Genomic DNA, 26,986 nt, shown 5'->3' on the forward strand with positions numbered 1-26,986 from the left:
ATGTATAAATATGAACTCACCACCCACAGTGGAGGAGCTGTTGTGGTTTTGATTTCATAGGCAGGGAAGTGGCTTGATGGTTTATTGTGCTCTGGGCCAGGCCACCCTGCTGGTTGCAGTAGAGCTTATTTGACTGTCTTGTCCCATGCCCTCTGCACTTCCATCCACTCCCTCCCCTTTCCAGAATTTGGGAGCAGGCTCAGAAAATGCCATGCCCTGAAATTCCACCTGGTAGGAATTGAAGAGAAATGCATGTTCCCAGCAGGGATCACTTGCCCTAAAAGATGAATGGAGCCGAGTTTCCGCAGTGCCTGGGTCTTTCCCACACCTCATCAGTAGACTCCAAGCCAGAATGTAACTGAATGCAAAGTGATCTCATTTATTGAGCTTATCCATCATGGGTATTGGTGCCATGACTGAAGGGTGTGTTCTTGTCCAAGAGTAAGACTTGTGCATGTGCTTTTCCCCTCCACTCTGCATGGGAGGGAATGGCCTGATGCTGCCAATCAGTCCTCATTCTCTGAACAGATGTATCCCCAGCGTGCATGTGAGTTCATCAGGCTTCTCCAGGTTGATGGACACATGGCCTGTGATGATGTTTCTCAAAGTGTATGCCACACAGAACACTAGATCGTGAGTTGCTCCATCCACCAAGGGTGCCATGGTCAGATAAGCTGGGAAATGCTGCCTGCTGTACCTCTCTTGGTGAGATTCATGTGCAAAGGCTCTGAGAAGTCCTGTGATACCCAGCCTTACCAATCCATTTGACCACATCACACACCCCACTCCTCACTGGTTTTTTGGTGAAACACACTGTCTACTAGGGACACAGTTCTGTGTCGTGAACAGGAAATATTTACTGAGTTTCTATGTGGCAGGCGCTGACCACATTATTCTGGAAGTAGTCCCAGATGAGTTCAAGAAAGATACGAAGTGCTGTCCCTGACGAAAGGCTTCCTGTACTGGAAACACTTTGGGTGGTTCCTGCAGTGGAAAGAGTGGTCCAGCCTAGGAGGCAGAGGACTGACCCACAAGGGTCCAGATAGCCAAGGAAAGTGGCTGCCCAGAGGCCCCAGGAGTGAGGCTGCTGTTCTCGGGGCAGCCACACAGCAGGATGAGGATTGTCATGTTCAGTCCTCAGCGGGCCCAGAGGAACGTGAGTCGCCATGTGTCAAATGGGGGACAGGATGGCCAGAGAGTTCTTGAATTTCAGAAGGAACAGCTTCTTTAGAAGGAAGCAATTCTGTTAACCCTCATGCCTGTCTCTTGATGAGCTAGGCTTCTCTGCTTGAAAAGCACTGGGAGGGAGAGAAGATGGAGACAGTTCCAAGGAACTTTCTGAAATACACAGCCAGGCGGGTGGAGGGGGTGGGAGGGGTGACGAGCCATTCTTATCCCAACGTAAGAAGGGAACGCTCGATGTCAGAAAGGTGATTAAATGAATGCGAGTTTCTATTGCAGAAACAAGCTGGGGAGGTGCGTTAAGGATGGCGTGTCAACCTTCACTGAGCGTTCTCTGGTTTTATTGGTCTGTGTCATCAGCTCGGCGTTCCTTAAATGTAGTTTGGTGGTGTTTTTTATTACAGCCTCCCCTTTCTTTCCCTATGGCTGCCAATATTTCGTGTGGCAGCTCCTCACTCTCTTGTCACCCGTTATCTGTTACTGTCACTGCCCCGCCAGGGTGTCCTTGCAAGGGACTCTTAATGGAGCTGTCCTGGTTAAAGGAATTCAATGTGATTGAGCTGCAGCGAAGAATCAAAACCCAAGTATCTGAAAGGGATGAATAATAACTAGGTATTAAAGCATATTGGTTATTTATTATGAGCAGAAGGCAGGAAAACATTAGCATGTAAAAAGCTGTAAATTAATCACGACTGGAGCTGGGGAACCTGAAAAAGTCACCTCTATCTTTGTTAACTCTGGTTTGTTATTCCTGCGTGTCACTGAGTCCCCATTTCTGTCCTTCTGTGATAGATTTTCATCCCCAGCTGCCTTGCTGCAGGCACGAAGGGGTGAGATTTTTTAAAACATGGTTGACCTCACATCACCTGGTGCTCGGAAGAGGGCGGCAGGGGATTGAGCGTGGAGGAGCTGACTTCAGTGCAAGTCCTGGCCGTTATCACCCACCAGCTGTGGCCGTGGGCACATCCCCGGACCTCTCCAGATGCTGTGTCTCCCATTTGTAAAGTGCACATGATTCTAGAGCCTTCCTTGGGAGTTGTTTTAAGATTAAATGAGATACTGCTGGCCGGGTGCAGTGGCTCACAATTGTAGTCCCAGCACCTTGGGAGGCCAAGGTGGGCGGATCACTTGAGCAAGCTCAGGAGTTCGAGACCAGCCTGGGCAACATGGTGAAACCCCATCTCTACTAAAAATGCAAAAACTTAGCTAGGCATGGTGGTATGTGACTGTAGTCCCAGCTACTCAGGAGGCCGAGGCAGGAGGATTGCTTGAACCCAGGAGGTTGAGGCTGCAGTGAGCCATGATCACACCACTGCACTCCAGCCTGGGTGATAGATGAGACCCTGTCTCAAAAAAAAAAAAAGAAAAAAAAAAAAGATACTGCCTTCCCTTTTAATCCTGTGGGTAAGGGTGGCTATTGGTAACAGACAAACAAAGGGGCCTTGCTACTCAAAACGCTATCAGTGCTATTCTGGAGGCTGAGGCAGGAAAATTGCTTGAACCCTGGAGGCAGAGGCTGCAGTGAGCAGAGACCACACCACTGCACTCCAGCTGGACGACAGTGTGAGACTCTATCTCGGGGGGAAAAAAAAAGCAATCAGTGGCTACGTGCAGTGGCTCATGTCTGGAATCCCAGCACTCTGAGAGGCCCAAGCAGAAGGATTGCTTGAGGCCAGTTCAGGACCAGCCTGGGCAACAGTGAGACCTCATCTCTTCATTAAAAAAAACTTAGCTGGTTGTGGTGGCACTCACCTGTAGTCCTAGCTGCTAAGGAGGCTGAGACAGGAGGATCACTTGAGCTCTGGTGTTCGAGGCTGCAGGGAGATATGATTGCACCACTGCATTCCAGCCTGGAAAAGCAAGTGAGACCACATCTTGTTAAAACGAAACAAAACAAAAATCTGGGCTGGTGGTGCACATCCATAATCCCAGAACTTTGGGAGGCTGAGGCAAGAAGACTGCTTGAGCCCAGGAATTCAAGAACAGCCTCAGTAGCATAGCGAGACCTCGTCTCTACAAATAATTTTTTTTTAATTAGCTAGGTATGGTAGGTGTGCACCTGTAGTCCCAGCTACTCAGGGGGCTGAGGTGGGAGGTCACTTGAGCCCAGGGAGGTTGAGGCTGCCGTGAGCTATCATGGCACCTCTGCAGCACTCTAACCTGGGCAACAGAGTGAGACTCTGTCCTGAGTCAAAGAAAAAAGAGAAATCACATTAAAAGGCAGATTTCCAGGCCCCGCCTCTGACCTCCTGCATTAGAATCTGCATTGAACAGGGTCTCCGGCTGAGTCATGTAAACATCGATGTTTAAGAAGGACTGACAAAGCCTTCTGGTCCTTTTAGGGAATGTTTTGATGATCTGGAGAAAGGGCGTTACGTGTTACAATAAAACCAGGAAAGTGATTCACCAACATTGAAAGAATGCATTGAGTATTTGAGTTGAAATGCACTTTGCGCCGGGCGTGGTGGCTCAAGCCTGTAATCCCAGCACTTTGGGAGGCGGAGACGGGTGGATCACGAGGTCAGGAGATCGAGACCATCCTGGCTAACGTGGTGAAACCCCATCTCTACTAAAAAATACAAAAAAAAAAAACTAGCCGGGCGAGGTGGCGGGCGCCTGTAGTCCCAGCTGCTCGGGAGGCTGAGGCAGGAGAATGGCGTGGACCCGGGAGGCGGAGCTTGCAGTGAGCTGAGATCCGGCCACTGCACTCCAGCCTGAGCGACAGAGCGAGACTCTGTCTCAAAAAAAAAAAAAAAAAAAAGAAATGCACTTTGCACCTTGAGAGTTTGTTTGGAGGTTCTAGCAGGAGGAGCGCGGCTACTTGTGTACCCTTGACGGAAGACCGGTCCTCCTCTCTCGGGGATGGTCATCCTCTTTGAACGAGTACGCAGCCTCAGGAGGGACACACGTGGAGCGGTGAGGGAGGAAGGGGACACCTGCCCAGCCAGCCAGATCAGCCAAATCAGCCCTGGTGACCAATGGGGGTGACAGCTGTTGCAGCCAGATCGCCCTCACATCCTGAAATGCACTTTGGAAGCCTTTGAATCCTCTTCCCTTTACAGACGAGGAAAACTGAGGTCCGGAGAGGTTAAGCATTTGCCCCCGGCCACAGAGACGGTGTTCTGGTTGTGTGTTGTGTAAAAGCCACCCCAAAACTTAATGACTACAAACAACAACACTTTATTGAGCTCACGGATTCTGCAGTTCGGGCAGAGCCTGGCAGGGAAAGCTTGTCTCTGCTCCTTGCAGGGTCAACTGGGGCAGCTCAGCTGGGGCCGTGGGATCCACTTCCCAGACAGTGCTCTCACGTGACTGCAAAGTGCTGCCAGCTATTTGCTGGGATCTCAGCCAGGGAGGGCTGGGAACCTTGATCCTTGTCCATATGGCCTCTGCATGGGCTGCTTGGTGTCTCGGCTTCTTTTTTTTAGAGACAGGGTCTTGCTGTGTTGCCCAGGCTGGAGTGCAGTGGTGCCATCATGGCTTACTGCAGCCTCAACCTCCCAGGCTCAAGTGATCCCCTGCCTCAGCCTCCTAAGTAGCTGGGACTGCAGACGTGTATCACTCTACCCAGATAATTTTTTTTTTTTTTTTTAGAGATTGAGTCTTGCTATGTTGCCCAGGCTGGTCACAAACTCCTGAGCTCAAGTGATCCTCCCACCTCAGCCTCCCAAAATGCTGGGATTACAGGCATGAGTCACCACGCCCGGGCATGTCTGGGCTTTAAGAGTGAGTGACCCAGGACACAGACAAGGAAAGCTATATACATATATATATATATATATATATTTTGAGACAGAATCTCACTCTGTCACCCAGACTGGAGTGTGGTGGCGCAATCTTGGTTCACTGCAACCTCCGCCTCCCGGCTTCAAGTAATTCTCCTGCCTCAGCCTCCTGAGTAGCTGGGATTACAGGTGTGAGCCACCACACCCTGCTAATTTTTGTATTTTTAGGAGAGATGGGGTTTCACCATGTTGGCCAGGCTGGTCTCAAACTCCTGACCTCAGGTGATCCGCCCGCCTCGGCCTCCCAAAGTGCTGGGATTATAGACGTGAGCTATTGTGCCTGACGAGGAAGCTGCAGTTTCTTAGAGCCTGAGTCCGGACACTGTTACAGTATCACTTCCAGCTTTTTCGGTAGGTCAAGCAGTTACAGAGCCCGGGTTCAAGGGGTGGGGACACAAGTCCCACCTATCAGTGGGAAGAGTAGCAGAGAATTTGGGGGTCATGTTTTAAAATTGCCATAGATAGACTTTAAGAGAACTGGGATCTAAACATAGATTTTCCAGCACAGAGCTCGTTCTGCCATCCCAAGTTCAACCTCCCCCCTTAATCTTCCCTTGGGGAAAGAATTAGATCCTGTCAGCTTGATTCTGCATAAAAATAAAAAGACATCCATCTTTTCACTGTAGAATGTGAGCTGAGAGCCCAGGGCCCAGACCATCATCCTGTCCCCAGAGCCCCTGGGAGCGGCCGGGTGGGGTGTCTCAGTTCTGGGCAGCTTGGTTTTTCTCAGCACGGAGGTGGTGGCAGCCGCTGGTGTCCCTGCTGTGGGCCTGAGCATCTCAGGACTGCCTCTCAGCTAAGTCAAGCCTACAATAAGACTTAGAACTGAGCCATGCCTAGGACCGCTCACCCACAAGCACCAGCCTCCATCCTCACCCCGCCTCCGCCGTGGGCTGAGATGAAGGGAGTTTCAGGATGTCCCTGGCTTTCCCTCTCCTGAGAAATGGTGTCCTGTCCATCTGCACCATCTGAGGTTCTCATTTGAGATTTGTTGGGGTGTGGGGGATGGGTAAGGGAGGCCGTTTTGCTTGTGGTTTGCTTTGAATCCGGCCAGCTCCAACGAGCCTTTATCGGAGCTGGGATCTGAGCTCCACGCCACCTGTCCAGAGCCACGTCTGCCATCCCAGACTGTGTCATCATTTGCGTGCCCCCCAAAGCAGTCTCTGAGATGAGGATTTGAATGCAACTAGTTCATCTGGGAGTTGCCAGGGACGAGGATCTTGGGGTGGGGAAGTGACACAGGGTCGAGGGGCAGCTGGTAAAGGGTATGTTATGGAGCCTGTCGCCACGGTGAATGACAGGGACTCCATCCCATGGGGAGGCTGGGCAGACGGGCAAAACTCACGCCCAGGGACTCCCCCTGAGACTGAGGTACCTGGGGTGTTATTCAACCCCAAACACCCTTAATTGTTACACTCTGGGTTTGGTGGTCTAAGATAGTCCCAAAAGGCCAGGCGCAGTGGCTCACGCCCGTAATCCCAACACTTGGGAGGCTGAGGTGGGCAGATCACTTGAGGTCAGGAGTTCAAGACCAGCCTGGCCAATACAGTGAAACCCCATCTATACTAAAAATGTAAAAATTAGCTAGGCGTGATGGCACACACCTGTAATCCCAGTTACTTGGGAGACTGAGGCAGGAGAATTGTTTGAACCCAGGAGATGGAGGTTGCAGTGAGCCGAGATCATGCCACTGTACTCCAGCCTGGGCAAGAGAGCAAGACTCTGCCTCAAAAAAAAAAAAAAAAAAAAAAAGTCTTGAAAGAAAGGCCTCGGGCACAGAGCTGGGAATAGTGGCAGAAGGTCTGCTGGTGTCACTTTACTCCCTCTTTTTCTTTGTGACAAAACCAGGCAGTGGCAGCTTTGGGTGTGGGTGGGGTTGGGGGGAGCTGGCTAGAACATCACCTCTGCAAGATTAGACAGACATCTGCAGAGTGCCTTGATGACTGAGGCCCTCCTGGTGACAAGACAGGTCTGCTGGTTTCCAGGGCAAATTGCCAAGTGAAGGAAGCCAAAAAGCAGAAACCCCCAAGTGCCAGTCTGAAAGTCGCAGCTTGGGAGGGGTGGAGGAAGGAGACGTGGAGCTGCCATGGAGTTCGGGCAGCAGTGGCCCAGAGCCCCAAGGGGTGTACCGTGTAAATGGACATGATGGGAAGGGCATTCCTGGTGCATGGAACAGCATGAACGCGTTCGCAGAGGCTGGGAAATGTGAGGTCATTCGATGTGGCCGCTCTTGGATCTCTGTGCCTATCCCAGCGACGGTGTCACTGTGCAGGGAAGAATGTGGATTCTCACCCTCTACTACTGTTCCTCAAGCTTTAGAATTACAGCAGTTCAGAGAAGGACATTCCAGAAAACATGTGGAGTGATTGTCAAACTGTCGGAAACACTGTCTTAAAGGACTGTTCGTTTGGGTGTTGTCAGGTCAAGTCTCCTTTCTTAAAAAAGTCCACTTTGGTTCACACATTCCATCAGGACGGGGAGGGACAGCAGGCTTGGTTACTGTGATGGACTGAATGGTGTCCCCAAATTCACGTGTTGAAACCCTAACTCCCAGTGTGATTGTCTTTGGAGATGGGGCCTTTAAGTGGGGAGTGATTGTTTTTCTTTTAATTATTGTTTCTCGTTTTGGAAATTTTAGATTCAGGGGGATATATGTGCAGGCTTGTGATATGGGGATATTGTGTAATGCTCAGGTTTGGAATTCTATTGAACCCATCACCCAAATAGTGAACATTGAATCAGTAGTTGTATTAGTCTGTTCTCATGCTGCTAGGAAGAAATACCAGACACTGGGTACTTTATAAAGAAAACAGGTTTAATTGACTCACAGGTCAATTGGCTGGGGAGGCCTCAGGAAACTTACAGTCATGGCAGAAGGCACCTCTTCACAAGGCAGCAGGAGAGAGACTGGGTGCAAACAGGAGAAATGCCAGATGCTTATAAACCATCAGATCTCATGAGAACTCACTGTCATGAGAACAGCATGCTAGAAACTGCCCCTGTAATTCAGTTACCTCTCCCTGGGTCCCGCCCTTGACACATGGGGATTATTACAATTCAAGGTGAGATTTGGGTGGGCACACAGAACCAAACCATATCAGTCAGTAGTTTTTCAACCCTTGCCCTCTTCCTTCACTCCCTGATTTTGGAGACTCCAGTGTGTGTTGTTCCCATCTGTATGTCCATGTGTTCTCCTCATTTAACTCCCACTTGTAAGTAAGAACTTGTGGTATTTGGTTTTCTGTTCCTCTGTTAATTCACTTAGGATTATGGCCTCCAACTGCATCCATGTTGCTGCAATGGACATGATTTTGTTCCTTTTTATGGCTGTATAGTACTCTATGGTATATATATGCCACATTTTCTATATCTAGTCCACCGTTGATGGGCACATAGGTTGATTCTATGTCTTTGCTTTGTGATTAGCACTGCCATGAACATAAGGGCATGGGTGTCTTTTGGTAGAATGATTCATTTTCCTTTGTGTGGACACCCAGTTGTGGGATTGCTGCGTCAAGTGGTAGTTCAATTTTTATTTATTTGAGGAATCTTAAGGAGGCAATTTTAAATAAGATCATAAGGATAGGGACCTAATCCCACAGCACTGGGGTCCTTGTGAGAAGAGGAAGAGACACCAGGTTCATGTACATGGAAGTAAAGGCCATTTGAGGACACAACCAGCAGGTGGCCACCTGCAAGGCAGGGAGAAGGGCCTCACCAGAAACCAACCCTCCTGGCACCTTGATCTCAGACTTCCAGTGTCTGGCACTGTGAGAAAGTGAATTTCTGTTGCTTAGGCCACCCAGTCTGTGGTATTTTGTTAAGACAGGCTGAACAGACCAGCACCGTTACCAGCAAATAACCAAATGCTTTTAACGGGGCATCTTTAAACTTTTTTGGAGACTTCCGAGCTGCTGTCTGGCAAGGCAGTCCTATGTACAGCCCATTCTAGTTCAAGCTTCTAAAAGCATCTTTTCTCATCTGTAAACGGCGCTACGTATTGAGACCCCATTTTCCAGAAATGATCTATTCCACGCTCCGCAACACACACACACAGATCCCTGGAGCTCGCAACTCCTCTGTTAGAAATAGCGATTTCCACTGTTTGGAACAGGTGTTCATAGAAAAGGTGACACCTTCAACACAGCCAGGCACTGAAACCCTAGCGGGAGGATTTAGAGGCCACCAGCCCTGCCTTGGGGTCAGACATGCGTGAGTGAACGGGGCTGGGCCAGTCCCTGCTATGTGACCTTGGGCAGGAATCCAGGGCTCAGGGCCTGACTGTGAACAGGAACGTCTGCATCCCAGGTGAGGTGTGGATGCGTTCCACCTGGAGAAGGCAGCTGCTCACCGTGTGTGTCGGCTCTTTGTGCCATTCCTGAAAGCAGAGTTTGATGGGACAAGATTTTTTAAAATATAAGGACCTTGGCCGGGTGCAGTGGCTCATGCCTGTAATCCCAGCACTTTGGGAGGCCGAGGCGGGCAGATCACGAGGTTAGGAGATCGAGACCATCCTGTCTAACATGGTGAAACCCTGTCTCTACTGAAAATAGAAAAAGTTATCCGGGTGTGGTGGTGGCACCTGTAGTCCCAGCTACTCAGGAGGGTGAGGCAGGAGAATGGCGTGAACCCAGGAGGCGGAACTTGCAGTGAACCGAGATTGCACCACTGCACTCCAGCCTGGGTGACACAGCGAGACTCCGTCTCAAAAAAAAATAAAAAAAAGAAAAGAAAAGAAAATATAAGGACCCTGGGCATTTAGTGAGCTAGAATGGAGACACCTCCAGACAAGGAGGCAGGGGCAGGAGCTTCGTGGGGTGTGGCAGGGACAGGTTTACTGAGAGCCAGTTCTGCATCAAAACCCACAGGACGTTTCCCCTGCTGAGGATCAATTACCCATCCTGCTAAAGGTGAATTCTTCTGCAGAGAAAGCCAAATGGCCCAGACTCCTTGGTGCAGGAAAAGCAAAGGCAATTAAAAGCAGCTCTGACCTGGAGCACAGGGCCCACCTTCTGCTCCGTTCCTGGATATGAGCTTCCCTCTGGTGAGCCCCCCCCTCCCTCTTTCCCGTAGACATCGCAAGTGTCATGGGTGTGTTCTCGAAGCTTTTCGGGGTCTTCAAATTTTAGCAATGTCTCTGGGTGGATCAGATGCCAGGGTGGTCACTAGAAATGCACTTTCTTCCCAAGAACCCCCAGAAATGCCTTCTCCATCCCTCCTCTGGTGGGATCATGGCCCCGCACACACACACACACATCGTGCTCCTTCGAATTCTAATTCATGAGCTACTTTTCCATGGCCTGGGCCTCCATGTCCCAAACACACACATGAACTGTTGAAGGCCCCCTGGAAGACCCATGCCCTGTGCTCAGTTTTCACCTTCACCGAAACTTGCCTGTACTTGGCCAGAGCATGGACTGCAGTGGAGGGAATAATGTCTCCCAGATTTCCTGCCCACCTGGTACCTCAGAGTGTGGCCTTACTTGGAAATGGGGTCTCTGTACATGGGGTTAGTTAAAAACAGATTATACTGGATAAGGAGGTGGTGGCTGAATCTAATGACTGGCCTCCTTACAAAAAGGAGAACGAGAGGAGAGAGAGAAACACACTGGCCAGGCCTGGCGGCTCACACCTATAATCAAAACACTTTGGGAGGCCAAGGTGGGAGGATCCCTTGAGTCCAGGAGTACAAGATCAGCCTGAGCAACACGGCAAGACCCCATCTCTACCCCCCTCAAAAAATTTTTTTTAATTAGCTGGGCATGGTGGCATGCACCTGTAGTCTCAGCTACTTAGGAGGCTGAGGTGAGAGGATCACTTGAGCCTGGGAGGTCAAGGCTGCAGTGAGCCATGTTTGTGCCACTGGACTCTGGCTGGACAACAGAGTGAGACCCTGTCCCTAAATAAATACATATTTTTTAAAAAAAGAAATAAAAAGAAGAGAGGTGGTGCAGAGATGCACAGGGAAAACCATGTGACGACGGAGACAGAGATTGGAGTGAGGTATCTACAAGTCAAGAAATGCCAGGCATCGTTAGAAATCACTAGAATCCGGGAAAGAGGCTTGGAACAGACTCTCCCTCTGACCTTTCAGAAGGAGCCCATCTGGCCGACACCCTGATTTTGAACTTCTGGCCTCCAGAACTGTGAGAGAATACATTTCCATCGTTTTAAGCTGCTCAATTTGTGTTAATTTTTTACTGCAGCTCTAGGAAACAGACACAGATGTTGTCTAACTTAGCCATCCCCCATCACCCATGTGCTTGGGGATCACAGGCGCAAACAACACCAAGGGCCCAGTGGGACCTGGTTTATTCCCAGAGCGTCTGCTGGAATTCTAACCCCTCCCCAACCCACTGAGCTATGATTTCAGATTTCAAGGGTGTGTGCATGTGTCTAGCAGCACAATTCGAAATTGCAAAACTATGGAACCAGCCCAAATGCCATCAGTCAACAAGTGGATAAAAATCTGTGGTTTGTTGCTGGGCACGGTAGCTCAAGCCTGTAATCCCAGCACTTTGGGAGGCCGAGACGGGCAGATCACGAGGTCAGGAGATCGAGACCATCCTGGCGAACACGGTGAAGCCCCGTCTCTACTAAAAAAATACAAAAAACCAGCCGGGCGAGGTGGCAGGCGCCTGTAGTCCTATCTACTCAGGAGGCTGAGGCAGGAGAATGGCGTGAACTCGGGAGGCGGAGCTTGCAGGGAGCTGAGATCCGGCCACTGCACTCCAGCCTGGGCGACAGAGCGAGACTCCGTCTCAAAAAAAAAAAAAAAAAATCTGTGGTTTGTGTATATGTGTGTGTGTGTGTATATATGACGGAATACTACTCAGCCATAAAAGGGTATGAATTAATGGCATTTGCAGGGCCCTGGATGAGATTGGAGACTATTATTCTATGTGAAGTAACTCAGGAATGGAAAACCAAACATCCTATGTTCTGGCTCATAAGTGGGAGTTAAGCTAAGAGGATGCAAATGGATTTTTGCAAACGGACACAGTGGACTTTGGGGACTTAGTGGGGAAAGGGTGGGAGGAGGAGAGGGATAAAGGGTAACATATCGGGTTCAGTGTATACTGCTTGGGTGATGGGTGCACCAAAATCTCACAAGTCACCACTAAAGAACTTACTCATGTAACCTAATACCACCTGTACCTCCAAAAACCCATGGACATAAAAATTAAAATCAAAAATAAAATGAAAGATTTCAGGGGTATGTAAGCACAATATTGTATTGGAGGGATCACTTCAAATCCATTCTCATTTTTTTCTAAATTGAGATATAATCTGTACGCCGTGAAATGCACAAATCTTAAGTGCACGGTAGATAGTTTAACCATTTTTGACAAACGTAACCCATAATCCTTCAAGATACAGAACATCTTCAGTGCTCTCAAGAGGCTCCTCGTGCCCCTCCTGCTCAGTTTCCATCCTCCCCACCAGAAGCTGTTGGGATAATCACCGTTCTGGTTTCTCTCACTTTGGGTAGCTTTTTCTGTCCGGGGACTTCACATACCTGGAATCACACAGTATGTACCTGTTTGTGTCTGACTTCTTTCACTCTTCTTGTCTTTGGAATCTCCCATGTTGTTGCATGTCTCTTTCCTGTTTATTTTATTTTGCTTTTATTACCACAATTTGTTTATCCTTCCTCCTGTTGGGTAACTGGGGTGGTTTTCAACTTGAGGCTATTGTGAATGGAGTTGTTATGAGTCTACCCACATACAAATGTTTGCGTGGACGTATTTTCGTATTCCTTGAGTAAATACATAGGGCCCTGGGTCCTAGAACCCTAGGTATTTGCTAAGTCATCAGGATAGGTATATGTTAAACCATTTTCTAAAGTGGTTGTCCTATTTTACACCCCCACCAGATATGGATGAGAGTTCCAGGCCAGGCATGGTGGCTTATGCCTGTAATCCTAGCACTTTTTTGAGAGGTCGAGGCAGGAGGATTGCCTGAGCTCAGCCTGGTCAACATGGTGAAACCCTGTCTCTACAAAAATATACAAAAATTAGCCAGATGTGGTGATATGTGCCTGTAATCCCAGCTACTTGGGAGGCTGAAGCAGGAATATCACTTGAGCCAAGAGTTTGCGGCTGTAGTGAACTATAATTGCACCACTTCACTCCAGCCTGGGCAACACTGCAAAACCCTGTCTCAGAAAAAAAATAAAATAAAAACACAAAAACCAATATTAAAGAATCTTCCAATCAATGAACATGATATATCTCTCTGTTTGACTTAGGGCTTCCTTAATTTTTCTTAGCAATGCTTTGTAGTTTTCGGTTCAGACACTTTACAAAGCTTTCCTTATCTTAAATCCTAAGTGTGTTATGTTTCTGGATATTAGGGTTTTTGGTTTTCGTATATTGACCTTCTGTGACTTTGCTAATTTAGCAAATAATTATTAATCATTGTTAATTGATTATTTTTAATTCTAGCAGATTTTTCTGTAGATTACTTTGGATTTCTTTCAGACAACCATGCTTCCTGCAAATAATGGCAGCTTTACCTCTTCCTTTCCAGTCTTCGTCCCTTTATTTTTTTTTTTTGAGATGGAGTCTCACTTTGTAGTCCAGGCTGGAGTGCAGTGGCACGATCTCGGCTCACTGCAAGCTCTGCCTCCGGGGTTCACACCATTGTCCTGCCTCAGCCTCCTGAGTAGCTGGGACTACAGGCACCTGCCACCACACCCGGCTAATTATTTTTGTATTTTCAGTAGAGATGGGGTTTCACCATGTTAGCCAGGATGGTCTCGATCTCCTGACATCGTGATCCGCCCGCCTCAGCCTCCCAAAGTGCTGGGATTACAGGCGTGAGCCACTGTGCCCGGCCGTCCCTTTTATTTTCTGTCTCCTTGGATTAACTAGAAACTTCAGCACAATGTTGAATAGAAGTGGTCAGTATGAATATCCTTGCTTTGGTCCCAGTCTTTGGGGAACAGCCTCTTCTATTCTAATTTGGGGGTGTTTTTAATATAAATGGATGCTGAAATTTGCCCAGTGACTTTTCTGCATAGATTGAAGTAATCAGATGATTTTTCCCCTTCTTTATTCTCTTAATATGGTGATTTACATTCGTTGATTTTTTTTTTCTTTGAGATGCAGTCTCACCCTGTCACCCAGGCTGAAGTGCAGTGGCACAATCTCGGCTCACTGCAACCTCTGCCTCCCAGGTTCAAGCAATTCTTCTGCCTCAGCCCCCTGAGTAACTGGGATTACAGGCACACGCCACCACACCTGGCTAATTTTTGTATTTTTAGTAGAGACGGGGTTTCACCATGTTGGTCAGGCAGGTCTTGAACTCCTGACCTCGTGATCCGCCTACCTCTGCCTCCCAAAGTACTGGGATTATAGACGTGAGCCACCACACCCAGCCACATTGGTTGATTTTTTAATGTTGAACGGACTAGCATTCCTGGAATAAACTTCACTTGTTCATGATGTGTTATCCTCTCTATATATTTTTTAAGTTGTTGCTAATTCCATTAAGGAGTTTTGTATCTATGTTCATGAAGGATGCTGGTTCCTAGTTTTCTATTCCTGTAATGCTTTTGTCTGATTCTGGAATCAGCATAATATTGGCCACATAAAATGAGGTGGGAAGTGTTGCTTCTTCCTCTGTTTTCTGAAAGTGTTTATGTAAGATTGGTATCATTTCTTCCTTAAATGTTTGACAGAATTCACCAGTGAAGCTGTATGAGTCTGGAATTTTCTTTGTGGGAGAGTTTCTGATGATGACTTCAACTTTTCCAATAGATATAGGGCTAATTCAGACTGTCTATTTCTTCTTAAGTCAATTTTGGGAATTTACATCTTTTCATTAATTTATGTTCTTATCATTTATATTATTGAATTGTGGGCATAATGTTTTAAAAATAATATTCCTAATATATTTTTAATGTCTGTTGCATTGGTAGTGATAGCTCCTCTTTCATTTCTGATATTGGTCATCTTGTTTTTTCTCTTTTTTTGTTAGTGTATAGCTAGAGGTTTATCCATTTTGTTGCTCTTTTTAAAGACCCAGCTTTTGGTTTTCTAGACTGTTTTTAAGCTTTATTTTCTGTTCTTATCTTTATTTTCATTATCTTCTTTCCTCTTCTTTCTTTCTTTCTTTTTTTTTTTTTCCTGGGGGTTTTGTTGTTGTCATTGTTCTTATTTTGTTTTGTTTTGTTTTGAGACAAGGTCTCACTGTCACCCAGGCTGGATTGCAGTGGTACAATCATAGCTCACTCCAGCCTCAAGCTCCTGGACTCAAGTGATCCTCCCACCTCATTCTCTGAAGTACCTGGGCCCACAGGTGCACACCACCATGCCTGGCTAATTTTTTATTTTTATTTTTATAGCAATGAGGTCTCACAGTGTAAATCTCACAGATTTACACTGGTTGATTTTTTGATCTTGAACTCCTGGCATCAAGTGATCCTCCTGCCTCAGCCTCCCAAGGTGCTGAGATTACAGGCATGAACCACCACTCCCAGCCTGGCTTCTTAATGCAGAAACTTAGAACATTAATTTTAAATTATTCTTCTTTTCTGATATGATCATTTAAAGTTATAACATCCCTCCTAAGTGTTGCTTTAGCAGCATTCCACACATTTTGATGTTTTGTTTTTATTTCCATTCAGTTCAAAACATCTTCAAATGTTTCTTTTGGTTTCTTCTTTAATCAATGGGTTATTTAGGACTGTGCCATTTCATTTCCAAACGACTAGAAAATTTCTAGGTTCCTTTTTATCGTAAGTTTCTACTTTAGTTTCATTGTGACAGAGAACACATTCTATATAATTTTAGTCCTTTTAAAGTTGTGACTTGTTTTATAGACTGATAAAAGATCTTGGTGAATGTTCCAATACACTTGAAAAGAGTATGTATGGCTGAGTGCAGTAGCTCGCACCTGTAATCCCAGCACTTTGGGAGGCCGAGGCGGGCGAATCATGAGGTCAGGAGTTCAAGACCAGCCTGGTCAACATGGTGAAACCCTGTCTCTACTAAAAATACAAAAAATTAGCTGGGTGTGGTGGCGGGCACCTGTAATCCCAGCTACTCGGGAGGCTGCAACAGGAGAATCACTTGAACCCAGGAGGCGGAGGTTGCAGTGAGCCGAGATCGTGCCACTGTACTCCAGCCCCGGTGACAGTGCGACACTCAGTCTCCAAAAAAAAGAAGAGTATGTATTCTGCACCTGTTAACTGTAGTGTTTTATAAACATCAATTAGGTCAAGTTGGTTGATAGTATTATTCAAGTCTTCTATAGCCTTCATTTTTTTCTATTGGCTCCAACAATTAGTGAAAAAGGACTGTTGAAATCAACAACCATCATTGTGGATTTTGTACAAGTCCCCTTTCAGTTTTATTTCTTTTGGCCTCACATGTTTTGAAGCTTTAGAATTGGTGCATACACATTTAAGAGTGTTGTATCTTCTTGATGAATTGACTCTATTTTCATTATGAAATGTCCCTCTTTATCCCTAGAAATACACCTCTTCCTGAAATCTACTCTTCTGATATTAATATATTTTGCCATTTCAGTTTTTATGAATAGCATTTCCATCTTTTTACTGTCACCTTCTCTATGTCTTTATATTTAAAGTGTGTCTGTTATCGACAGCATAGGATTGTATCATCTTTAATCCACCCCGATCACCTCTTTATTTTCATTGAAGTGTTCAGTTCTTTAAAAATCGGCCAGGCATGGTGGTGGGTGCCTGTAATCCCAGCTGCTCAGGAGGCTGAGGCATGAGAATCACGTGAACCTGGGAGGCAGAGGTTGCAGTGGACCAAGATTGCGCCACTGCACTCCGGGCTGGGCAAGAGAGTGAGACTCCATCTCAAAAAAAAAAAAAAAAAAAAAACACCAACAACAAAGCGGATCAGATGAGATGCTGCAGTGATGGCAGGGCTTACCACATGGATTTATTACATCTTCCTTCAGGGTCTGTCCTGAGCTAGCTGTCAGCCAATGCCTGCCAACAGGTGTTTCAAATGCCTGTCCATTTTATAACCATTGAATACTCCCACCATGACTAGTAACCTGTTCCTTTCCATACTGCTCACGACTGATCTGAATTTATTAGGAAGTGGGTGTTACACAAGGTTGGCCATGAGGTGGGATATGTGGAGGGTCAGATTCACTGGGCATCCTGTCCCCAAAGAAGACTTCAAGTACACCGATAAAAACTTGTATGAAATATTATTTGATTTTTAAATATTTAACTTGTTTGGGTTTTTTAAAGATTTTTAAAAATTTTCTATCACTTTTGGGATACTAGTTGTTTTTAGTTACATGGACGAATTCTATAGCAGGGAATTTTGAGATTTTGGTGCACCTGTCACCTGAGCAGCATACATCCTATACCTAATGTGTAACCTTGTATCCCTCACCCCCTGCCACCCTCCTCCCCCGAATCCCCAGAGTCCATTATATCATATCACTCTGTATGTCTTCGTATTCTTACAGCTTAGCTCCCACTTAGTTTTTTCTTCTTCTTTGAGACAGAGTCTCACTCTGTCACCCAGGCTGGAGTGCAATGGCATGATCTCTGCTCACTGCAACCTCTGCCTCCCGGGTTCAAGCAATTCTCGTGCCTCAGCCTCCCAAATAACTGGAATTACAGGCACATGCCACCACAACCAGCTAATTTTTGTATTTTTAGTAGAAATGGGGTTTCACCATGTTGACCAGGCTGGTCTCGAACTCCTGGCCTCAAGTGACCCACCCACCTCGGCCTCCCAAAGTGCTGGGATTACAGGCATGAGCCACTGCATCCAGCCTTAGCTCCTACTTATAAGTGAGAATTTGCAATATTTGGTTTTCCGATCCTGAGTTACTTCACTTAGAATAATGGCCTCCAGCTCCATCCAAGTTGCTGCAAAAGACATGATTTTTTTTGTGTGTGTGTGGCTGAGTAGTATTCCATGGTGAATCTATACCATGTTTTCTTTATCCACTTATCGGTCGATGGGCACTTAGGTTGGTTCCACATCTTTGCAATTGTGAATTGTGCTGCTATAAACATGCGTGCATGGGTGTCTTTTTGATATAATGACTTCTTTTTTTTTTTTTTTTGAGACGGAGTCTCGCTCTGTCACCCAGCCTGGAAGTGCAGTGGCGCGATCTCGGCTCACTGCAAGCTCCGCCTCCCGGGCTCACACCATTCTCCTGCCTCAGCCTCCCGAGTAGCTGGGACTACAGGCGCCCGCCACCACACCCAGCTAATTTTTTATATATTTTTTTTAGTAGAGATGGAGTTTCACCGTGTTAGCCAGGATGGTCTCGATCTCCTGACCTCGTGATCCGCCCACCTCAGCCTCCCAAAATGCTGGGATTACAAGCGTGAGCCACCGCACCCGGCCATGACTTCTTTTCCTTTGGGTAGATACTCAGTAGTGGGATTGCTAGACTGAATGGTAGATCTCCTTTTTTTGTTGTTGTTGCGTTTTGTTGCGTGTGTGTGTGTGTTTTTTGTTTTTGTTTTTGTTTTTTGAGACAGTCTCTCTCTGTCTCCCAGGCTGGAGTGCAGTGGTGAAATCTCAGCTCGCTGCAACCTCTGCCTTCCAGGCTCTAGCGATTCTTCTGCCTCAGTCTCCCGAGTAGCTGAGATTACCGGCACATGACACCAGGCCCGGCTAATTTTTACATTTTTAGTAGAGTCGGGGTTCCACCATGTTGGCCAGGCTGGTCTCAAACTCCCAACCTCAGGTGATCCTCCCACCTCAGCCGCCCAAAGTGCTGGGATGACAGGCGTGAGCCACCGCACCCGGCCGGTGGATCTACTTTTAGTTCTTTATATTATTCTATTTTTACAAGAAACAATTGTTGGGCTTAGTCCTTATTTTGCACTTCACTTTATAAAAGGAGAAGGACTAGCTATAAGTCAACTGTGCTTTTTTTTTTCTTTTTGAGACGGAGTTTTGCTCTTGTCGTCCAGGCTGGAGGGCAGTGGTGCAATCTCAGCTCACTGCAACCTCCGCCTCCCAGGTTCAAGCGATTTTTCCCCCTCAGTCTCCTGAGTAGCTGGGATTACAGGCACCTGCCACCACACCCGACTGATTTTTTTTGTATTTTTGGTAGAGACGGGGTTTCACCATGTTGGCCAGGCCAGTCTGAAACTCCTGACCTCAGGTGACCTGCCCACCTCGGCCTCCCAAAGTGCAGGGATGACAGGCGTGAGCCACTGCGCCCGGCCGTCTGTGCTCCTTCTTAACCCACTTCAGAGCTGGGAAGATGAGCTAGAGATCAGCAGCGGTCCTCAGAGCCCCAAGTCCTGGAAATGGTTTCCAGGCGGAGCTGGCAGTTAGGAATGAAGCTAACATACCACAGAAGGGTTGCAGTGTGTCTGAGCATCTGGGGCTCACCAGCAAGGCTGAACCAAGGTGAGGGCCACCCCAGAATGAAGCGTGGAGTCCCGGGTCGCCTGGGGCTCGGTCACCCAGAGGAATCTCTGGTATGTGGATGGGAAATCAGAAACACCATCAGCAGGCCAGACACGGTGGCACACGCCTGTCATCCCAGCACTTTAGGAGGCTGAGGCAGGAGGATCGCTTGAGGCCAGGAGTTCAAGATCAACCTGGGCAACACAGCAAGATTCTGTCTCTACAAAAAATTCAAAAACTTAGCCGGGAGTGGTGGTGCGCACCGTAGTCCCAGCTACTTGGGAGACTGAGGCAAGAAGATGGCTTGTCCCCCGGAGGTCGAGGCTGCAGTGAGCCATGACTGTGCCATTGCACTTCAGCCTGGGCAACAGAGTGGGACCCTGTCTCTAAAAAAGAAAAAGAAACACCGTCAAAGACCAGGCAGAGGTATGAGCCAGGAGGGATGGGCACGTGCTTCAAACCAAAGTCCTAAAAGACTCAGGCAGGAAGTGAACCAGAAGTCGGCAACCCAAATCTCTGTGCACGGGGAGGGGTGAGTTGGAGCGGCGTTTATCAATGTGTGTGAGCGTCACCTGGGGAACCTGTTAAACTGCAGGGTCCGTTCCGAAGGGCTGATGTGAGGCTGGAAATGCGGCTGGTGAAGCACCAGTTCATGCTGACACTGCGGCCAACGGGCGATACTTTGAGTGAGGAATTTGAGGTTGTGAGCAGGGGTGTGTGGAGGGCAGTTGTGTATATGGGGAGTCAGCTCTAAACTCAGTCAATGGGGAGAAGAGAGTTTGATTTACACAGACTCAGCTTACCCGTAACATTTCATCCTGGAAGCCAGCCGCACCTGTTGGGGCTGACCGTGATACCGGAGGAGTTCCGGCTCCAGCATCCCAAAACCCTCAGCCATGACCCTAGGAGGGTTCCCTGCAGAGGCACAGGGAGCAAAACTTAAGCTGTTCCTACTCGTTCAGGAGCTGGGATCCAAATGCCTGCAGAATTGCAATACGCTGCTGTTTAAAAAAAAAAAATCTGGCAAGGAAAAAAATCCCTCAAAGACTCTATTACCTTCTGTCATAAACTTTTTACTAGAATATAATCCTGTGCGCCTTGACCACAGACTACATCTAAAGTTTTACATTGCAGGCTCTATCTGGGGGAGCACGGCTCCCTCTCACTTCTGATGAGTATTTGCATTTTGCAGGGAGGGGTCTGTGTACCAGCTCCCGTGTCCAGTGCACGTGCAGGCTGTCTGCACAGGCGTGATCTCTGTGCCAGGAAATGGCACATCCCCACACTATCCACATACGCTGGGACTGTAGACCCTGTGTTCCACACACATGGACATGCTTGAGTAGATAGTAGCATGGCGTCGGCACCGACCGGATGGATTGGGTTTCTCCGAGCATGTTTGGGAAAGTAACAGTCACGTTCTCACTTCAGCTTCCTGAATCATGTTTGAAATAGTCCGTGTCTTCTCCGTAGGACTTCAGATATTAGTGAGTTCTGGATTTGGGATTTAACTCATAAACTCATGCAAGATGATGATAATAAAGGCTCCAGTTTATGGAGCTCCTACTGTATGCCAGGCATGTTCTTTAGAAATTTGTTTAATTATCCCTAAGATCCTGCAAACTCTGGACATTATTATTCCTGCATTATAGGAAGAGAAAATGAAGCCAGGAGTCGTGGGAGGAACAGGGTGGTCCTGGGTTTCGTGTGTTCCGTGGAGTGTGAAGGAGGAACTATGGGGTTCCTCTGACGTTTTTGGGTTGTGAGCAGAAGGTATCTGGAAGTCACTCCCAGGAAGGCTGGCTGGTGGAGAGAAGGACTCCGCACCATCCAATGCATTGTAAGGCAGAGTGGCCTATGCCGTGTGCCCCCAGCTCACATCCAGCACTGAGCAGAGGTACTGGGTGCTTTCTGAGCTCCAGTGGCTTCCCTTAAGCTCCTGTGCAGAGCTCCATATTATTCCCAGTGCTTCCCTTCTGCTGTGGACAATGTTCCATCAGAGAGTTTTACTGTTATTATTAAAGACAGAGTCTCGCTCTGTCACCCAGGCTGGAGTGCTATGATGTGATGATGGCTCGCTGCGCTTTGAACTCCTGGCCTCAAGTGATCCTCCCACCTCAGCCTCCCGAGTAGCTGGGACCACAGGTGTGCACCACCATGCCTGGCTAATGCTTTAAAATTTTTTGTAGAGTGGTCCCACTATGTTGCCCAGGCTGGTCTTGAACTCTTGGACTCAAGTGATCCTCCTACCTCAGCCTCCCAAATTGCTGGGATGACAGGTGTCAGCCACTGGGCCCAGCCTATCAGAGGGTTTTAAAGAGAAGACAGAAGCTGGGTCTCTGATCTGGGGCAGAGTGTATTAGTCAGAGATGTGGAAACAGTAGGATACATAGAGACATATATAAAAGGGGATTTAATTATGGGAATCGGATTACGTGATTATGGAGGGCAAGAAGCCCCACAATATGCTCTATGCAAGTTGGAGAATCACAGAAGCCAGGGCCGGGCATGGTGGCTCCCACCTGTAATCCCGATGCTTCCTGAGGCCAAGGCAGGAGGATCGCTTCAGCCTAGGACTTCAAGACCAGCCTGAGCAACACAGTGAGTCCCTATCTCTAAAAAAAATTAAAAACGTAGCCAAGCATGGTGATGCACACCTGTAGTCCCAGCTACTCGGGAGGCTGAGGCAGGTGAATCACTTGAGTCCAGGAGTTCAAGGCTACAGTGGGCCATGATCACACCACTGCACTCCAGCCTTGGCAACAGAGCAAGACCCTGTCTCAAAAAAGAAGAAAGGGAGGGAGGGAGGGAGGGAGGGAGGGAGGGAAGGAAGGAAGGAAGGAAGGAAGGAAGGAAGGAAGGAAGGAAGGAAGGAAGGGAGGGAGGGAGGGAGGGAGGGAGGGAGGGAAGGAGGGAAAGGAGGGAAGGTGGGAGGGAGGGAAAGGGAAGGAAGGAAGGAAGGGAAGGAGGGAAAGGAAGGAAGGACGGAGGGAGAGAAAGGGAAGGAAGGAAGGGAGGGAGGGTGGGAAGAAGGGGAAGGAAGGAAGGAAGGAAGGAAAGGAAGGAAGGAAGGAAGGAAGGAAGGAAGGAAGGAAGGAAGGAAGGAAGGAAGGAAGGGAGGGAGGGAGGGAGGGAGGGAAGGAGGGAAAGGAGGGAAGGTGGGAGGGAGGGAAAGGGAAGGAAGGAAGGAAGGGAAGGAGGGAAAGGAAGGAAGGACGGAGGGAGAGAAAGGGAAGGAAGGAAGGGAGGGAGGGTGGGAAGAAGGGGAAGGAAGGAAGGAAGGAAGGAAGGAAGGAAGGAAAGGAAGGAAGGAAGGAAGGAAGGAAGGAAGGAAGGAAGGAAGGAAGGAAAGGAAGGGAGGGAGGGAGGGAGGGAAGGAGGGAAGGGAAGGAAGGAAGGGAAGGAGCCAAGGGAAGGAAGGAGGGAGGGGAAGGAAGGAAGGAAGGAAAGGAGGGAGGGAGGGAGGGAGAGAGGAAGAAAGAAGGAAAGAGAAAGGAGAAAGGAGAGAAAAGAAAGAAAGCTAGTGTATAATTCAGTCCCAGTTTGAAGGTCCGAAAACAAGGGAGTCCATGGTGTAAGTCCCAGAGTTCCAAGGCCCAGAACAAAGAGCTCCAGTGTCAGAGGGCAGGAGAAGACGGATGTCCCAGCTCAAGAGGAGAATTTTTCCTTCCTGGGACTGTCGATTCTATCAGGAGCCCTCGATAGATTGGTTGGTGCCCACCCACACTGGGGAGGGCGGATCTTCTTAACTCAGTGTACTGATTCGAATGCTGAGCTCCTCCAGAAGCATCCTCACTGCCACACCCAGATGTTTTACCGGCTCTCTGGACATCCCTTAGCCCAGTCGGGTGGACACATAAAATTAACCATCACATGGAGTGCGCAGCTGCTGTGCCCAGAGCTTCCTGGAGACCCAAGGAGGGGACATCCGAGCCACATCCAACTCTGCCTGAACGAGCAGCCCCTCCTTGTCCTTCCAGGCCAGAGGCTGCCCCTCTGCAGCGGGGCCCATGTGGCCCTAGAAAGGGCCCAGTGAGGGGCAGCAGGAGAGGAAGGGTTAACCGGGCAGTGGGTTCTGTTGCCTGCAGGTGTTCACGTTCCCTCCGCCTCTCCAGGCTGACTTCCACGGCGACTTCATTAGCAGCAGGCTGCTAATTAAATTTCATATTTATGATCAGAAAATAAAATCACTGGACCTTTTTGAAATAGGATTTTATGGGTGTTGGCTCAGGCAGCTGAATCAGCAGTGAAGGGCCTGCCTGTTTGGAACTACAGCTTCAAGGCGGAGATAAAGAAAACAAATAGTGCCAGAGAGGAGGTGGGATCCTGAGTGCTTGGACAGGCCTAGGTCTGAACTGCTTTGGGGTCCTCGGAAGGACAGACCTGGCTCCACTGGAGAAGCAGCATTAGGAAAGAGGGCTCCTGGCCAGGCGCAGTGGCTCACGCCTGTTATCCCAGCACTTTGGGAGGCCGAGGCGGGTGGATCACCTGAGGTTGGGAGTTTGAGACCAGCCTGGCCAACATGGTGAAACCCCGTCTCTACTAAAAATACAAACATTAGCTGAGCGTGGCGGTGCACGCCTGTCATCTCAGCTACTCAGGAGGCTGAGGTGGGAGAAGTTGCTTGAACCCAGGAGGCAGAGGTTGCAGTGAGCCAAGATTGTACCACTGCACTCCAGCCTGGGCAACAAAGTGAGACTCTGTCTCAAAAAAAAAAAGGAAAGAGGGCTGCTTGCCTCCCAGCCCCCTTGTTAAGGCTCAAGAGTCCAGGCTGGGGCTCAACCCCCAAAACCCCTAAGTCCATATCAGGTCAGCCCCGTCTCCAGGGTCACCAGGTTCCTCTGGGGCAGACTTATTGGCAGAACCACCTGTTGTGTATTTTCTGTTTCTTGCCATGCTACAAAAAATCACTCCTCACCCACAAGCTCAGGCTCCCACCTCCCTGGGCGTGCGTGCCGGAAGCTCTCAGATGCCACTTCCTTTTTGTGTGTGACTTAGTTACTGCTGCCTCCTCCGAGGAGTCCCTTTCCTCTGTGGCCTCAGGTGACCCCTCTTCTCCATGTTGCCTGTGGGGGGACTCAGCTCCTTCTGCCCCATGGCGCCGGTGATCCTTGCTGTGCTCCCTGGAGCAGCCCGGTAGGAAACTCTTCACCCTCTCACGGGGAAATAGGAATCAAGCCTAAATTCCACTAGCCATGTTTTGGTCTCTCCGATGGGGTGTGTTTCAGAATCCAAAGTTGGAAGGGACTTTTACCTCCAAGGGGTCTGGCCCCACCTTTGAAGGTGTTGACATCTTTTCCCCCCGAAATTGCCAACTCCATATTGAATCAGCTTTCTTCCGACTCTTTGGTGGGTTTCAGCCTCCCGATATCATCATCACTGTCTCTCCTGCCTAAGCTGGAAAGGATGAGGTCAACGTCCCCTCTGCTCCTACGCAAGTGAACACCGGTTTCTCAGTCCTTGCGTCCCGGCCCTGTGCAACAGCACCCAAATCTACTATCTTAGCCGGCTTCCTCCCTATTTCCCAGCCTATAGCAATCGCAAGAATTCTTGCTGTTCCCTTCTTTTCTTCCAAAACCTTGAGGTGTAATCAGTGAGCTGCACAGATCTTCCCAGCCTTCCCAGAAAGGCTAGTGCTGGAATGATCAGAGAGCAGAGGTGTGAGGAGATCAGGGTCAGTCCCTGCTGCTCCCCTAATTCTCCATGGCGGCCCTGGGCTGGGGACACCATGTCTTCTTCCCCCAGACAGTCCTTCTCCAGGGTGTTTACTCAAAAGAAATGACAACATATCCACATGAAGAGCTGTACAGGAAGGTCCCAAACAGGAAACAACCCATATGTCCAGCGAAAGATAATACAAGACAAGAAAATCTGGGACACGCATCGATGGGACACTGCCCAGTGACAAACAGGAAGGCGAGACTGACACCGGCCTCACAACGCTGCGTGAAAGGAGCCAGACCCTAAAGAAGATGGATGCCCCAGCTCAAGAGGGCAAATTCTTCCTTCCTCCGACTTTCTGTTCTCTCAGGGGTCCTCGGCAGATTGGATGACACCCGCCCACACTGGGGAGGATGGGTCTTCTTGATTCAGTCCACTGATTCAAAGGCTGAGAAACAGCCTCACCAACACACTCAGAAATGTTTTACCGGCTATCTGGGCATCCCTTAGCCCAGTCAAGTTGACACAGAAAATTAAGCATCGCGCAGAGTACACAGCTGCGGTGCCCAGAGCTTCCTGGAGATCTAAGGAGGGAATGTCTGAGTAGAATAGCACATTATTCTACTCTCCTAAGGTTCAAGAAAAGGCAAAGCTGATGGAAATCACAGGAGTGGTTGCCTTTGGGGCCACAAGGGGATAGAAAGGGCCATGGAGAACTTCTTAGTGGTGGCCACCGTACTCTGTATCACAATTGAGTTGCATGGGCGTCTTCCTAACTCATTGAATTTAGTTGCATGGGCATCTTCCTAACTCATTGAATTGTGTACTGAAGATCCATGCAGCTCACTGATTGCACTTCAATTTTCTGGAAGAAAAGGGGAACAGCGAGTATTCTTGCGATCGGTATAGGCTGGGAAATGGGGGGAAGCCAGCTCTGATAGTAGATTTGGGTGCTGTTGCACAGGGCCAGGAAGCAATGGCCAAGAAACTGGTGTTCGCTTGTATAGGAGTGGAGGGGATGTTGACAGCTTTGGGGAAGGAATTGGTCACCTGCCTCCACAGGATGCTGGGGTGGGCGGTGTTCACACATTGCCTCCATTCATTCCCACAAGTCTGGTTGCCCCCATTCCCTGGTGAAGACACGATGTTCCAGTCCATCTGCTCCCCCAGCATCTATACCACAGGGCCTCCCAGGGGAATGAGGTAGTCAGAGCTCTGCAGGCAGCCTGCCATGCAAAGACAAGACACAGGTTGTCAGAGGGGGTTAGGGTTCAAGGTGGATCCCGGGTAGGGGCAGCAGATGGGGGAGTCCAAAGTACTTTGGGCTCCACACCCACTAACAAACTTCAGAGAGACAGAGGAGAAAAGGGTATGTATCATGGGATGCACGCTCCTAGAAGAGTGTTCCCTGGAATGTTCGAGGCCCTGCACTTCCTGATGGCCAGTCTTCCTCCTCTGTGGAGGAAGCCAGAGGGGTCCCCTGGGTGAGGTCTGGGGTGGCCCGGGGCCCAGTGGGGAGAGCAGAGCAGAGGTGCGAACAATGACTGACGATGCCGGGTTCCCGCCCTGTCCCCCCGCCCCACCGCCCTCCTGGCCCTGATGACAGACGCACCCTGTTCCCTGCAGTTCCTGCCTGCCCTGCCCGGCGTGGGTCCCTTTCTGCTCTCCCAGCCTCCCCCGCTCCCATGAGTGGAAAGTCACCCACAGATTCTGCTCAGAACAAAAAAAAAAAAGAGGGAAGTAAGGCAGCCCACCCCCAGCCCCGACTTCTGCCCCTGCTAAAAATAGAGGTGGCATCTGAGTGGGGCGTCGGTGTGGGCTTCCGGGGGAGGTGGCTGCTCTCCCGCAGCCTTGGTGTTTTCTGGGGAATCAACAGGAGAGAATTTGAGAGGAACACGAGGGACCCCCAGGACCCAGCTGGCTCACCACCGCGTGAGTACGTTTCCCAACGGGCAGGTCCCCTGACAGAGGCCTGCA

General features: G+C 48.9%; 1 protein-coding gene across 4 annotated transcripts in view; it reads left to right on the forward strand.

Moving 5' to 3' along the window:
* Positions 1 to 26,986, forward strand: part of CARD11 (caspase recruitment domain family member 11) — a 142,965-nt gene that overhangs the window by 38,052 nt on the left and 77,927 nt on the right. The window contains exon 1 of one of the 4 annotated variants that reach the window (XM_073012862.1): positions 26,743 to 26,945. The exons of 2 other annotated variants lie outside the window; for them this stretch is intronic. The gene's annotated coding sequence lies outside the window, so the exon portion shown is untranslated. Of the gene's footprint in view, positions 1 to 26,742; positions 26,946 to 26,986 lie in introns of those variants that run through there. One more of the 4 variants, XM_073012861.1, reaches the window with a different exon arrangement.

The sequence above is a fragment of the Chlorocebus sabaeus genome, chromosome 28, assembly GCF_047675955.1.
Source record: "Chlorocebus sabaeus isolate Y175 chromosome 28, mChlSab1.0.hap1, whole genome shotgun sequence".
Taxonomy (NCBI): Eukaryota; Metazoa; Chordata; class Mammalia; order Primates; family Cercopithecidae; genus Chlorocebus; species Chlorocebus sabaeus.